We start from the raw sequence: 15,649 nt of genomic DNA on the forward strand, positions 1-15,649 counted from the left end.
AAGTATGATAAGGATACGTCAAATAGTTTTAAAGTACTTGGTAACAATCATTTTTAAATTTTTAAATAAAACACCCTGTAACTCAGTAAGTAGCCACATTTTATTTAAAAGATTTTAGTTAAATCTTAATATTTTTAGGTCTAGAATCTACAACTCAGAGATTCGACATTCTTAATAAAATTAACCCTAAAAGGGCCCGTAGTAATATAACTCCAAGAAGAAAAAGAAGAAGAAAAAACGACAAAAAATTTTTTTAATTAGTAAAAAAATCCCAGAAACCCAATGATCGAAACGGCATTTCAAAATACTTAATCCCCGCGACGTTATTAAAAAAACAAATTATAAACAAATTTGAATAATTTTCAAATGCCATTTAAGGGGGGAGTTTAACTGAAATTTGAATTTATCAATACATTTATCGAAAATATACATAAAAATAAAAATATTAAGCAGGTGAATATTTCTTTGGCAACAACCGCGTTTTTGCAATTGAAAATATAGTAACATTTAATAAACAAATTCAATATCTCAAAAACTATTAAATATTTTTCGACCAATTTTTTTTGCTTGATACTGGTAACATAGCGCAACTTAGTCTGTAAAATAAGATATTTTATAGTGCTTATTTAAAACGCTAAAAATAATTTTTTGCAAATTTGTTTTTAAAGCAAAAACTTTAATTTAGTAAGTCTTATGAGAAATATTTACTCTTCAACTTTGCAGAAAAAAATCCTATAGACCTTCGTTGGTAATTGAATGACCTCAGCAGTTAAAAAAGTATTTTTTTGCAAAAATGACCCCTTTTTAATTATTTAAACAATGATCCCCTTGTATTATTTGGATACTTTCTTGAAAATATCTTTTGTACCCACCTAAACTTTGATATAAAATTTGTTTTAACCTGTACGAATTTACATATTGACTTTTTTTATTTTATTAGGCTATAGACCTATAGACTATATATTATATTTTGATATTTTTTACTGGACCACTCAGGGCCGCTTTATTCATTAGGTAGTATAGGCAGTTGCCTACGGCGGCAAATTATGAGAGGGCAGCAACAATTCTCCTTGCAATTTTTTTTTTCGCAAAAATGGTACATGGTACATATGTACCATATGTTTGATGAGCGGCTACTACAATTGGCCCACATCTTAACAACCTAATAATATAATATGTACCTATACAGTGCACTGGAATAGGTGTTAGCACCCCTTATTAACTTATTCATTTTTAGCACATAAGCAAAACGCTCGGACAGGCCGATTTTTAAAATAATCATAGTATGTTATAGCATCAATGTTTCGAACTTTGAGCGATCCCTCTTCAGGTGACAGGCAAAATTTTGATTTTTTTTAATGGAAAAGTACATCATGTGACACCTCATTTAAAAGCTTTTGAAATACTGATTACAAAAATTTATAATACTTTAATTCTTTTTAAGAGCGTAGGCGTAGGCGCAAAATTTCGTTCAAATTATTTTTAAACGCATTTATATGTTTTTCGAATCCTGAGAAAACTAATAAGTGTTTTTGAAAAATTTAAACACATAATGAAATATTACACTTTTATCGAGGGTCGAAAGTCCCTGAGAACTTCTATAATGATTATTTTAATAAGTCACAGGGGGTGAAAAAAAAAAGAATGTGTGTGTACTTTGTACGCACGTAAGAAGTTATACTTCTATTATATGATTATATGATTATAAACGAAATTAATATACTTTTTATTTATATTTTATTTAAATATTAAACTAATTTATACTTACTACTTCTCAAACATTTTTATTAAAACAGTGCCAAAAATTAAAATAATAAAAGAATAAAACACACACAAACACATTAAAAATGCCACAAATGATTTCTGAACATTAATTATCGGAAATTTTTTTAACTAAATACGTATTTTCTGAAAATAAAATTATATAATAAATATACTTACAATCATAAAATGTATAAAAAAATAAAAGTTTCTATTGGGATTCGAACCAACTTATCAGCGTGGTTGGTATTGGCGTTGTATTGGGGTTCATTCGCATTAAACGCTTCGCCACGGAGACAATGTGTCATTATGTGCGAAGATCGACTAACTAAACGGATTAAACTTTTGACATTTTTGAATTAAATCAAATTATTTTGATTTTGAATTGAAATGATTTAGAATTGAAAAAATACAACAAAACATAGAGTAAGAAAACAATATATTAGGTGAATATTGATAGAAATTTTGATGGTAATCAAATTATGTAAATAAAAGTATTACATACTATGTATTTTGGTAGGTTCAAATAGGTAGGTACCTATGATACATTTACAATTATTACGTACCTGTTGCTTTAAAAACTATTTAAAAGTCACTACAATTATAAACTTTTTTGTTTCTGTCCTCACAACAATAAAACTAATATATTATACATTTGTTTACCTTCATATTGAACAATTATTTATTATTGACAGATCATTTCAACACCCAATCAGAGCCCGTATAACGACTAACACCATACTGTCGGTGTGCGCATGCGCGCAGATTAATATAAATTCACCCTCAATCTCAATCGCGCCTAAAGAAGTATAACTTCAAAAAGAGAAAATTCAGTCTGATTTTTAATTTCAAATATATCATTCAAAAGAAACGTTTTGCTTATTCCAAGGGACTTTCAACTCTCGGTAATAACGTAGTCTTTCATTCAGCGTTTAAATTTTTCATTCCCGACAAAATACATTGGACGTTTTCGTAGTCTGACGTTCGAAATCTGTAACCTGTTCCACAATTAAAACTGCCCCTGTTCTAGTGTTCCCATATATCAAAGTTTTTCCGACTAGACATCGTTAAGCTATTAACAAATTTTCAGCTTGCTATTAATAAACTTTTTTTGGTACACGGAATCCAGGCCTAATAAGGAACCTTCCTTATTAACAATTAAAAAAATATATTTTAGAATAAAACATTACAAACATAATGGGTACTGAAGAGAAAAATTACAAAAGACCTTTTTTGTTTATAATGATCCAAAAAACCTTAAATACCTAATATTTTAATTAATAAAAAAGTCAGTTTTTAATTATTCATTAATTTAGTCAGAACAAAATTAGATCGGGCACCTCTTGTTTTTTATAATTGATAACACACTACATTAATATATCCATATAATTTTTATTCATTAAAGAGATGGGTGCAAGTCGACCTTATATCGGATTCTCTACTACAAATACGAGTATATACATATTTGCTATTTTTTACTGACCCAAATATTAGCAGCCTAATGACTCGTTTCAAAAATCCACGAGTTCCAAATATAGATTCTATGCCGTCAATTTGTGACTATTTTGCATTCGAGTTTAAAATCATCGACTTACATGGTTCACTGGGCTGAAATGGATAATGGTTAATTCTCCCACCAATATTTGAAGCACTGTAACCTGATCAAATAAAATAAAATCAAAATTTAGTTCGGTACAGGTTGGAACAAATTTTGTATCAAAATTTAGGTGAAAATACAAGATATTTTTAAGAAAATATATGATTTATACAGTGAGCACGTAAAAGTTGAAATAAATGAATTTTTTCGTGAATGGGTGATTTTGGAAATAAATCCCGAAACTGGTCAATTTTTATATTATGATTTTTTGGCCCATATCATATAGTAGTGACGTCATCCATCTGGGCGTGATGACGTAATCGATGATTTTTTTAAATAAGAATAGAGTCGTGTGCTAAACATTAGCATAATTATTTATACAGGGTGTCCAACAATTTTTTTGAATTAATTGAGAGAAAAAGATGTATGTAATTTAATTCTTTCAAAAAAAATTTGCTGCTGTCAGAAAATAGTAAAAAATGTTTATTCAACAAATAAATATTGTTTTTCGCTTAAATTCACTGTTAAAGCTGCCACGCACCGCTCTGTATCTTCTCAGTTTGAACATATAATTTAAGCGGAAAGCAATATTTATTTTTTAAATAACCATTTCCTTGTATTTTGACAGCAGTATAATGTATTTTGACTTAAATAAATTACATACATTCTTCTTTTTGTGGCAATTATTTTTACTTCAAAATAAATTGTTTTGGGCACCCTGTATAAATAATTATGTTAATGGTTATATTACCCCTGTTCTCATTTAACAAAATAATCGATTACGTCATAACGCCTAGATGGATGACGTCACTAGTATATACTATGCTAAAAAATCAGAATTTAAAAATAAATATCGACCTCTTTCGGGATTTGTTTCCAAAATCGCCAAGTCTTGTTTGAATTTATTGTCTTGAATTTATTCCAACCATTACATGCTCACTGTATAACGTGATCACTGACATAATGAAAAATTACTAATTTTTGCACACAATTTACTTTTTTTACTGCTTCGGTAATTCATGTTTCTATGAAGCTTGTTACGATTTTTTTTCTGCAAAGTTAAATGGAAAAGCTTTCATTTAATACTTGCTAAATTAAATTTGACCCTTAATTTATTTAAAGAATTATAAATAAAGCTTTAAAAACAAATTTGCAAAAAAATTATATTGGCATTATTAATAAGCACTAGGTATATCTTATTTTGCAGGAAATGCTGTGATATACAGGGTGTCCCGAAAATATTGGTCATAAATTATACCACAGATTCTGGGGTCAAAAATAGGTTGATTGAACCTAACTTACCTTAGTACAAAATGTGCACATAAAAAAGTTACAGCACTTTGAAGTTATAAAATGAAAATCAATTTTTTCCAATATATCAAAAACTATTAAAGATTTTTTATTGAAAATGGACAAGTGACATTATTATGGCAGGAATATCTTAATAAAAATTATAGTGAAATTTGTGCACCCCATAAAAATTTTATGGGGGTTTTGTTCCCTTAAACCCCCCTAAACTTTTGTGTATGTTCCTATTAAATTATTATTGTGGCATTATTAGTTAAACACAATGTTTTTAAAACTTTTTTGCCTCTTAGTACTTTCTCGAAAAGCCAGTTTTTATCGAGATATTTTGAATATTTGTCAAATTCACTACATATTTGTATATGGTTTAAATACGATAGAGATCTGGTAATAATATGACAATTTATTTATAATTTACATTTTTAGGTATATTTTGAATCATATTAAACAAGAAGCCACATCTCGATAAAAGGTGCCTTATCGAAAACATACTAAGAGGCAAAAAATTTTAAACATACTATGTTTAATTAATGGTACCGCAATAATAGTTTAATTGGAACGTACACGAATATTTGGGGGATTTAAAGAAACGAAACCCCCATACAATTTTTATGTAAACATTGGCTTATCGAAAAAATACTAAGAGGCAAAAAAGTTTTAAAAATATTGTGTGTAACTAATGGTTCCACAATAAAAATTTAATTGTACACAAAAGTCTGGGGGGATTTAAGGGAACAAAACCCAATTCAATTTTTATTTGGTGTACAAATTTCACTGTGGTTTGTTTTTTAAGATGCTCCTGCCATAAGAATGCCACATGTCCATGTTCAATAAAAATCTCTGAGTTTTAGATATATGAAAAAAAAATCGATTTTCGTTTTGTAACTTCAAAGGGCTGTAACTTTTTTTGTGTGCATCATTGTATATAGGTAATTAAGGTTCAATCAGCCTATTTTTGACCCCAGAATCTGTGGTATAATTTATGACCAATCTTTTCGGGACACCCTCTATATCAAAAATATAAAGCAAAAAAAAATTGGTTGAAAAATATTAAATAAAAGCTTTTCATGAAAGCTTACAGAAACCTTTCCACTGATTCAGTTCTGCTCTCTGTTCCTCAGTAATTTACCACTTCGAAAGCTACTTTTGATATAACTGCTGGCTTATATCATATTAGGCTATGCTTATTTTTAATGACGACAATACTCACCATGTCACGATACTTTTCCTGAGCTTCTGTAGCATTTTTTAAGCTCCGCTTTCCTAAAAGTCATACCCACTACACCGTCCAGTATTGTCGCTGCTTGGTTGAGGACGGCTTATTCAATATATTCGCAGGTAACCTTCATATCTGAAGGCCATACGTGTATTCTTTGGCCATACACTATTCGCCACCTGTCACCCAGCTGGTATACTCTGCAGCTCAGCCTCAGCCGGCAAAGAATAGTTACACAGTTTTGCAGTAAGTAAAAACTCCAAACCACAGTATATGGCTTTGTACAAGAATTCGTAAGCATAAAAACTGTGTCCAAACTGATAATGTATAAAACAATAATAGATTTGTTCCAACACAACGAGAAACCGTCCATGTAACGATCACTGTCCTGCGCATAGTACCATGAAACGTATTATTTCGTTCTCATGGAACGTTAATGATCTAGTAACGTGATCGTTACACGGTTTTTCGTTGTGTTGGAACAAACCCAATAAGACCAACGGTAACTTACGCAGCAGAAACTACAAGTCTTACTTATAAAGAAGAGGAAATGTTAAAGATCTTCGGAAGAAAAATTATTAGAATGACTAACGCCCGGTTTCATAATCAACTTAAAATGAACATTAACTGAAGTCCACTTTATTGTGTATTACAATTCCATATTCCATTGATAAATTGATAAAGGCATAGGCGTAACCAGGATGATCCTAAGGGGGGGGTTACAACTACTGGAAGGTCTCCGAGGGCTATGGTGTTAAGCGTATAGAGCTCAAAGTACATCCCAATGGGGGGGTTATAATCCCCAAAACCCCCCCCCCTGGTTACGCCTATGGATAAAGGTACCATCTTAAAATTCAAAGTCCACTTGAACTATTATGAAATCGAGCGTAAGGGATCCAAAAAAATGAACCAAAACTCACCATATATTATTACACTCACAATTAACAACAACGGAAATAACATGAATGAATTTTGAAACAGCTATTTTTTTCTTAGTACGGACATATAGACTCACCGGCACAAAATTCCGCCACCCAAAATTTTTGATTAAGTTTGACAATTTATAACTTCATTATTTGTGCTCCGATTTTCAAGATTCTTGCACCAGTTTGTAGGTGCATGTCGTATTGATATCGTTTGGTATTATTCCGGTAACACAAAAATTTTGCTTGCATGGCATTATACAGGGGTGAATGGAAGCGTTGTATTTTCTCCTAACTTTAAAAAACTCTGTGGAAAATGGAAGACCTAATTTTGTTTCATAGTCCTGTCATATTCTCCCGGAACTATCACTAAAATTTTTGTTTTTTGAAGTATCCGAATATCTCTTTTCTTGTAAGAGCTGTACCATTTTTTGTAAATAAAAACACTGATGGACTCATAAAACAGAGGTTTGAGTGATAAGATTAGAATGTCCCGCACGCAGCCCAGATCTCAATCCTATTGAGAATTTATGGGATGACTTAAAAAAAACATCAAAGCAGTGTTTTATTTACAGCTCTTACAAAAAAAGAGATATTCGGATAATTCAAAAACCAAAACCTTAGTGATACCTCCGGGATAATACAAAAGGAGTATGAATCAAAAATCAGCCCTCCAATTTTTCCACAGAATTTTTTAAAGTTTGGAGAATATACAACCCTTCCATTCACCCCCGTATAATAGCCCAATAAATGACCGTTTTGGAGTGTAATTTCCAGGGGCAACTCCGAATTGCATGAAAATTTGGATTTAGGTTCTACTTACCCTCCACTTCAAAGTTGAATTTGGGCCGTTGGTTGCTTTTACTTGGGGGGGTGACATTTACCCCTTCTCGGGGGGTGAAACACGCGTGTTTAAAATAAGGTCGGAAATGGATAAACTGACTTATTTTAAGCAACTTTTGTTCTATAAAGTTTTTTACGTGAGTCAATACTTTTTCAGTTATTCGCGATTTAAAATGTTGATTTTTCGACAAAAAAACTACGTTTTCAGACAGTTTTTCTTAAACAACTCAAAAAGTAAATATTTTATCGAAGAAAATATTTTTAGCAAAAGTGTAGCCTACAAAAAAACGAAAAAAATGGTGTACCAGTAAAGTCTACAAATTGAGTAGAAGCAAAGTTGTAGCTCATGAAAAATACATTCTTATTCGTCTAATTCCAAATCGAATAATTCAACGCGAAATCACCGAAGAAAGAAGCGTTTTTCGGGAAAACCTTATTAACATTTTTAAAGTATCGAAAAAGGCTTATTATTTGTTTTTTACAAAAGTATACAGCATCAAAAATAAAGAGTTACACTGAAAAAAAAGTTGGCCCTTTTTTTTGGTTAAAAAAATCGTGAAAACCTCCCTCTATTTAGCACCCTAAATGAAATGAATCGTTTGGCTTTACCATTTATTTTAACTGTATGTGTATTGTTTATATGATCTGTAAGTTTGATTGGTTTGAAGGGCTTATTTTTGAAAACATTTGGTTTTACAGTAAAATAAAATTTTCTAAAAATTTTTGAAAATTTTCATTTTTTCAAAATAACTTAAAAAGTATTAGTGATAAGAAAAATCTTAAAGAGTAAAAAAATGTAGATTTTGCTATTATAAATATGCTAGTTTTATTTTGTTTCTCCGTAAGACAAAAATTGGTTAAGATATGGCTGTTCAAAATTTGCATACGCTCGTGATTAGTGACCCATTCAAGCTTTCTCAATTATAACCCTTTCAAAAATAAACACTTTAAACCGGTGAGACTGACAGATCATATAAAAAATAGATAGGTAAGTAAATTGTTTGTAAAGCGGTAACGATTAATTTCATTTGGGGAGCTAAACACGGCGAGATTTTCATGATGTTTTACAAAAAAAAAAAGAGGGCCAACTTTATTTTGAGCGTAACTCGCTTATTTTTAATGCTAAAACTTTTATTTAAAAATTAAAACAAAGCTTTTTATAAACACTTTAAAAAAGTTTGAATGGGTTTTTCCCGAAAAGTGCTTAATTTTTCGGTGATTTCACCTTGAAATATTCGATTTGGAATTAGACGAATAAGAACGTATTTTTCATGAGCTACAACTTTGTTTTTATTTGATTGATAGACTTTACTGATACACCATTTTTGGGGGTTTTTTATAAGCTACACTTTTACTAAGGATATTTTTTTCGATAAAATATTTACTTTTTGAGTTCTTTGCGAAAAACCGTCTGAAAACGTAGTTTTCTTGTCGAAAAATCAACATTTTCAATGGCACATAACTCGAAAAGTATTGACTTAATTAAAAAACTCTATAGAACAAAAGTTGCTTAAAATTAGTCAGTTTATCCATTTCCGGTCTTATCTTGAACGTATGTTTCCCCCCTAGAAGGGGTGACTGTCACCCCCCAAGTAAAAGCACCCAACGGCACAATTTCAACTTTGAAGTGGAGGGTAAGTAGAACCTAAATCCAAATTTTCATGCAATTCGGAGTTGCCCCTGAAAATTACACGGTATCGCCGAATTTCCCGTTCATTTACTGGGCTATAATGCCATCTAAGCAAAAAATTTTTGTTACCGGAATAATAACAAACAACATCAATACATGTACCTACAAACTGCTGTAAGAATCTTGAAAATCGGAGTAAAAATGAGAAAGTTATAGATTGTCAAACTTAATTAAAAATTTTGGGTGGCGCAATTTTGTGCCGGTGAGTGTATTTAGGAAGGCAAAAAACGCAGCTCAATGAAGATTAATGAAAGAGATAGCAGAAAGAAAAATACCAGAAAGGAGACCAAAAATACGATGTCAGAACCAAGTTGAAATACACTCCTGGCCAAAAAAATCGGGACACCTTAAAAATGGGTCATTTTTGATGTCTCGAATCTCCTAAACCTGTTGTCCGATTTTAGTGATTTTTTTAATATGTCATAGCCTTATTTTCTAAGAATGTGGATGTAGTAATAGTGTTGCCGAACAGGTAAATATCATTGTATACCGGGTGTAACAATAGTACTGTTTTTTCCTGAAAGTTCGAAACACCCTGTGGAATATTCTAGCATTTAAAAAATATTGAAATTAAAACTCAATGTAGCCCTAGCCTTTCTTAACATTCTGCTTTTTGACTCATTCACTTATGTTGGATAATGAAAAAGTTAGGTACTTTGACAACTAGCCATGTTCTTCATCAATACAGGGTGTTTCTAAATAAGTGCGACCAACTTTAAGGGGTAATTCTGCATAAAAAAAAGAATGTGTGTGTACTTTGTACGCACTTAAGAAGTTATACTTCTATTATATGATTTCTTAAAAATAAATATACTTTAAAAAGTTTGTTTTAATTTTTTTTTAAACACCAAACTAATTTTGTGCTTACCGCTTTCAAAAAAATAAAAAAAAAAGTATAGGATTGCTCCGGAATCGAACTCAAGACCTCTCGATCTCTGGCCGAATGCTATACCAAATACGCTTACGACGACTGTGTCTGTATCGGTTCGGACATACCTAATGACAATTCACGGTAACAGACAGACAAGGTGAACTATAATAAATATACAATAAAATGTTTTATTAATACTCATCTTACTCCTGAGGAAGACAAATCCAAAGACACAAAAATTATAATAAATACATTTACTAAAAATACTAATATATTCTTTTCACAACTTTTCTTGCACTGATATATTTATACATAACTTGAAAGATTTAGCAACTAAACGCTATACTGTATGTGTGCGCATGCGTGCAGTATTATGAAATTTTACTCTCAATCTGGCCTAAAGAAGTATAACTTCAAAAAAAAAGAATGTGTGTGTACTTTGTACGCACGTAAGAAGTTATACTTCTATTATATGATTATATGATTATAAACGAAATTAATATACTTTTTATTTATATTTTATTTAAATATTAAATTAATTTATACTTACTACTTCTCAAACATTTTTATTAAAACAGTGCCAAAAATTAAAATAATAAAAAAATAAAACACACAAACACATTAAAAATGCCACAAATGATTTCTGAACATTAATTTTCGGAAAAATTTTTAACTAAATACGTATTTTCTGAAAATAAAATTATATAATAAATATATTTACAATCATAAAATGTATAAAAAAAATAAAAAAATAAAAGTTTCTATTGGGATTCGAACCAACTTACCACGCGGCTGGTATTTGCGTTGTATTGGGATTCACTCGCATTAAAACTTCGCCACAGAGACAGCTTGTCATTATGTGCGAAGATCGTCTAACTAAACAGATTAACCTTTTGACATTTTTAACTTATGTAAATCAAATTATTTTGATTTTGATTTGAAATGATTTAGAATTGAAAAAATACAACAAAACATAGAGTAAGAAAACAATATATTAGGTGAATATTGATAGAAATTTTGATGGTAATCAAATTATGCAAATAAAAGTATTACATACTACTTATGTATTTTGGTAGGTTCAAGGTAGGTATCGGAGCCCGTATAACGACTAATAAATTTCGCAATCACTTGCGTCGTGCAAAGTGGCTATGTTCAAATATCATAACAAAATTTGATCAACTATTTATAAAACACTTACCAGTGAAAGATTCTTTAGCTTTGAATAAGCGAGATCTGCGGCACTCATAGGTACTAGTCACAGTTTGATGAGCTTTCACACTGGCATGCACCAATCATCTCTTCTATGTAAATAAGTCCAAAAATATAATATGAAAACTATTTAAAAAGGCAGTATAACCATTAACTAACTTTTTGTTTGTTGTTTCTCTTCCTACAAATTTTAAAACGCAACAAGCATACATTATAACCAAACCACAGTCCCACAGCTGTGCCACAGCTGCCATATTAGATAATTTTTGTCATGTCATTTGAACATCCAATCAGAACAAAGTTATAATGCGCATGCGCCCGGTCGCTAGGTTTTACCATATAAAATTTCACCGCCATTACGCCCGTAGAGAAGTATAACTTCAATAATGCCCGTTTGATTTATAAACATATGTCTGCAAATTCTTCGTTTCCGAGATACCTACAGGATGTTGAATTTTTTCTTACACACGGACGATTTATTTATTGCTCTAAAACCGGTTGAGATATGCAAATGAAATTTGGTGGGTTTTAAGAGGCAGTTATTGCGCATTTTTTGACATACAATTATGTATTTTATATTCACCATTGGCATGCATACGGGCCATATTACCTGTATGCACGCCAATGGTGAATACAAGATTTTTAGGTGTATGTCAAAAAATGTGAAATACCTATCTCTTAAAACCTACCAAATTTTATTTGCATATCTCCGGTTTTAGAGCAATATATCGTCAGTTTGTAAGAAAAAATGCAACATCCCGTATCTCGGAAACGAAGCATTTGCGGACATATGTTTATAAAGCAAATTATCATTATTTTTTCATGCAGAATTAACCCTTAAAGTTTGTCGCACTTATTTAGAAACACCCTGTATTGATAAAGAACATGGTTAGTTGTCAAAGTACCTAACTTTTTCATTATCCAACATAAGTGAATGAGTCAAAAAGCAGAATGTTAAGAAAGGCTAAGGCTACAATTGCGTTTTAATTTCAATATTTTTTAAATGCTAGAATATTCCACAGGGTGTTACGAACTTTCAGAAAAAAACACAGTATTATTGTTACACCCGGTATACAATGACATTTACTTGTTCAGCAACACTATTACTACATCGATATTCTTAGAGAATAAGGCTATAATATACCGGGTGTCCACTTATATTTTCCCCCATTTTAACTGCCTATAACTTCTAAACGGCTCAAGATAGAAATATGCGGTTTTCGCTGAAATGTTTTATTTTAGTAAAAGTTTTTTCTGAATGGATTGAATTTTTTATATCGCTTTTAAATACGAAAATAAAAATGGCTGATTTTTGAAAAAAACGTTGTTGAATTTTTTTAATGGAACACCCAGTATATTTTTTTATAAATTGAAAGTAAGGTCATTCACCTATCCAGCGATGTAAAGTTTTTTAAAATCGGTTGTCAAATCACTGAGTAATTAATTTTTAAAATGAGAGGTGTAACGTGGATATCACATACCTAAATAACATATCTAAGCACATTGATATTGTTATGTGATTTCCACATTGCATCTCTCATTTTAAAAATTAATTGCTCAGTCATTTGACAACCGATTTTAAAAAATGTTATATCGCTGGATAGATAAAACCCGTTTTTTCAAGTTCTTAGGTAAATGACCATTTTCTATATCGATTTTAAATAAAAAAATGTCTGATTTAAAAAAACGTGGTTGATTTTTTTTATTAAAAGACCCAGTATATTTTTTTGTAACTTGAAAAAAAAACGGTCATTTACCTATCCAGCGATATAAAAATTTTTAAAATCGGTTGTCAAATGACTGAGCAATTAATTTTTAAAATGAGAGATGCAATGTGGAAATCACATAACAATATCAATTTGCTTCGTTATGGTATTTAGGTATGTGATATCCACGTTGCACCTCTCATTTTAAAAATTAATTACTCAGTAATTTGACAACCGATTTTGAAAAACTTTATATCGCTGGATAGGTGAATGACATTTCTTTCAATTTATATAAAAATATACTGGGTGTTCCATTAAAAAAAAGTCAACAACGTTTTTTCAAAAATCCGTCATTTTTATTTTCGTATTTGAAAGCGATATAAAAAATTCAATCCATTCAGACAAAACTTTTACTAAAATAAAATATTTCAGCGAAAACCGCATATTTCTATCTTGAGCCGTTTAGAAGTTATAGGCAGTTAAAATGGGGGAAAATATAAGTGGACACCCGGTATTTAAAAAAATCACTAAAATCGGACAACAGGTTTAGGAGATTCGAGAAATCAAAAATGACCCACTTTTAAGGTTTCCCGATTTTTTTTTTTGACCAGGAGTGTAAATTGAAAAAGAATGTGTGTATACTTTGTACGCACGTAAGAAGTTATACTTCTACTACATATTATGTGATTTTTAAGACAATACCAAAAATTTTTAAAAATAAAAGAATAAAACGCACACAAACACATTGAAAAATGCCACAAAGAAAAAATTATTTCTGAACAATAATAATTGTTGGCAAAAATTTGAAATACGCATTTTCTGAAAAAAAAATTATATAGCAAATATACTTACAATCATAAAATGCATAAAAAAATAAAAACTTGCATCGGGAATCGAACCCGTGAATTTCGCGGCGCTTTGATGCGTAATCGAAGCTTAGACTCACTCGTCCAATTCCACATTATTTGTCATGTGGAAAAATAGGGTAACTGAACGTTTTACTGTTTGACAGTTGTTTTGAATATAATTAAATTATGTAGTTTAAATTTTGTGGAAGAAAATATTAAAATATAACAAAACAGTAAGAAAACAATATATTAGATGAAGATTGGTAGAACTTTTGTTGGTAATCAAATTAAGTATGTAAATCAAAGCATTACATACCTACTAGATAAATAAATCTACGCCAAAAAATCATAATTTAAAAATAAAAATCGGACCTAATTTGGGATTTCTCTCTAAAATCCCCATTCTTGAGAAAGTAAATGTATGTATTACAACATAATCCAAATGTATAATTACAATATGATTATAATAAAAGCTACTTACCAAATTAGAACGAGTTTGCCTTGTCCAAAAATATAGGTATATGAAAACTATTTAAAAAGGCAGTATAACTATTAACTAACTTTGTTTCTTTTCCAACAAATTTCAAAACGCAACAACCATAAATAATCAAACTACGTACAGCTGTGCCACAGCCGCCATATTGAATAATTTTTGACATGTCATTTGAACATCCAATCAGAACAAAGTTATAATGCGCATGCGCCGGGATCATAGGTTTTAACATATAAAAATTCACCCTCATATCGCCGGTAAAGAAGTATAACTTCAAAAACACTGAAAATAAAGAACTGGACACACACACTATTGGATCGAGCAACTTGGAGGCAATTTTCAGAACCAGGACTTTTAACAATAAGACAAAAATGTTATTGTTGAAAACAATAACAATTTAGCGGTTACGCACAGCTTCTGACAAAATTATCTTTTAATCTTTTCTTTGAGGACGATATCCAGAGTGGTAATCGGAACGTCAGTATTTTTTAGGTAATAATGTAATTTTCATTACAACCAAACTCCTGCTCATCATATACAGGGTGTCCAGAAACTCTACCGACAAACGAAGACAGGAGATCCCTCAGATAATTTTAAGACAACTTAACCCAATTCACCTAGTCCGAAAATACTTCCTAAGGGAGCTAGAGCTCTTTGAAGATGGCGTCATGTAATTAGTTTTTCTTAAATACCTCCAGAACGCTTCTATTTAGAAGAACAAAAATTGGTATGCGTATTTACTTTCCAGAAATGAATCGAATTCCATCTATTGCGAATTTCTAGTACCGGTCATAGGCGTCCGTTTTGGGTAGAGCAACGGTTATTTTATCGCCTAACTTTTTTGTCTTTAATTTTTAAGCATTTTTGACTCTGAATTATTAAATTGTTAGGTATTCTAGTACTAAAAGGTGCTCTTACTTTAAGTCGATAGGATATACCGTTTTCTAGAAAAATCGATTTGAAAATTTTTCGTTCGTTGAATGCCAAAAAAAAAGATTAAAAAAAACTATTTAGAAAGATGAAAAACTGGTACATTTATTTATTTTCCAGAGATTAATCGATTTCATTAGTGGCGAGTTTCTACTACCGGTCATAGACGTCGGTTTTGGGTAGGTCAACAGTTATTTTATAGCATAATTTTATTATCTTTCATTTTTAAGTATTTTTGACACTAGGTTATTCAATTA

This window comes from Diabrotica virgifera, chromosome 7 (assembly GCF_917563875.1).
Source record: "Diabrotica virgifera virgifera chromosome 7, PGI_DIABVI_V3a".
NCBI lineage: Eukaryota > Metazoa > Arthropoda > Insecta > Coleoptera > Chrysomelidae > Diabrotica > Diabrotica virgifera.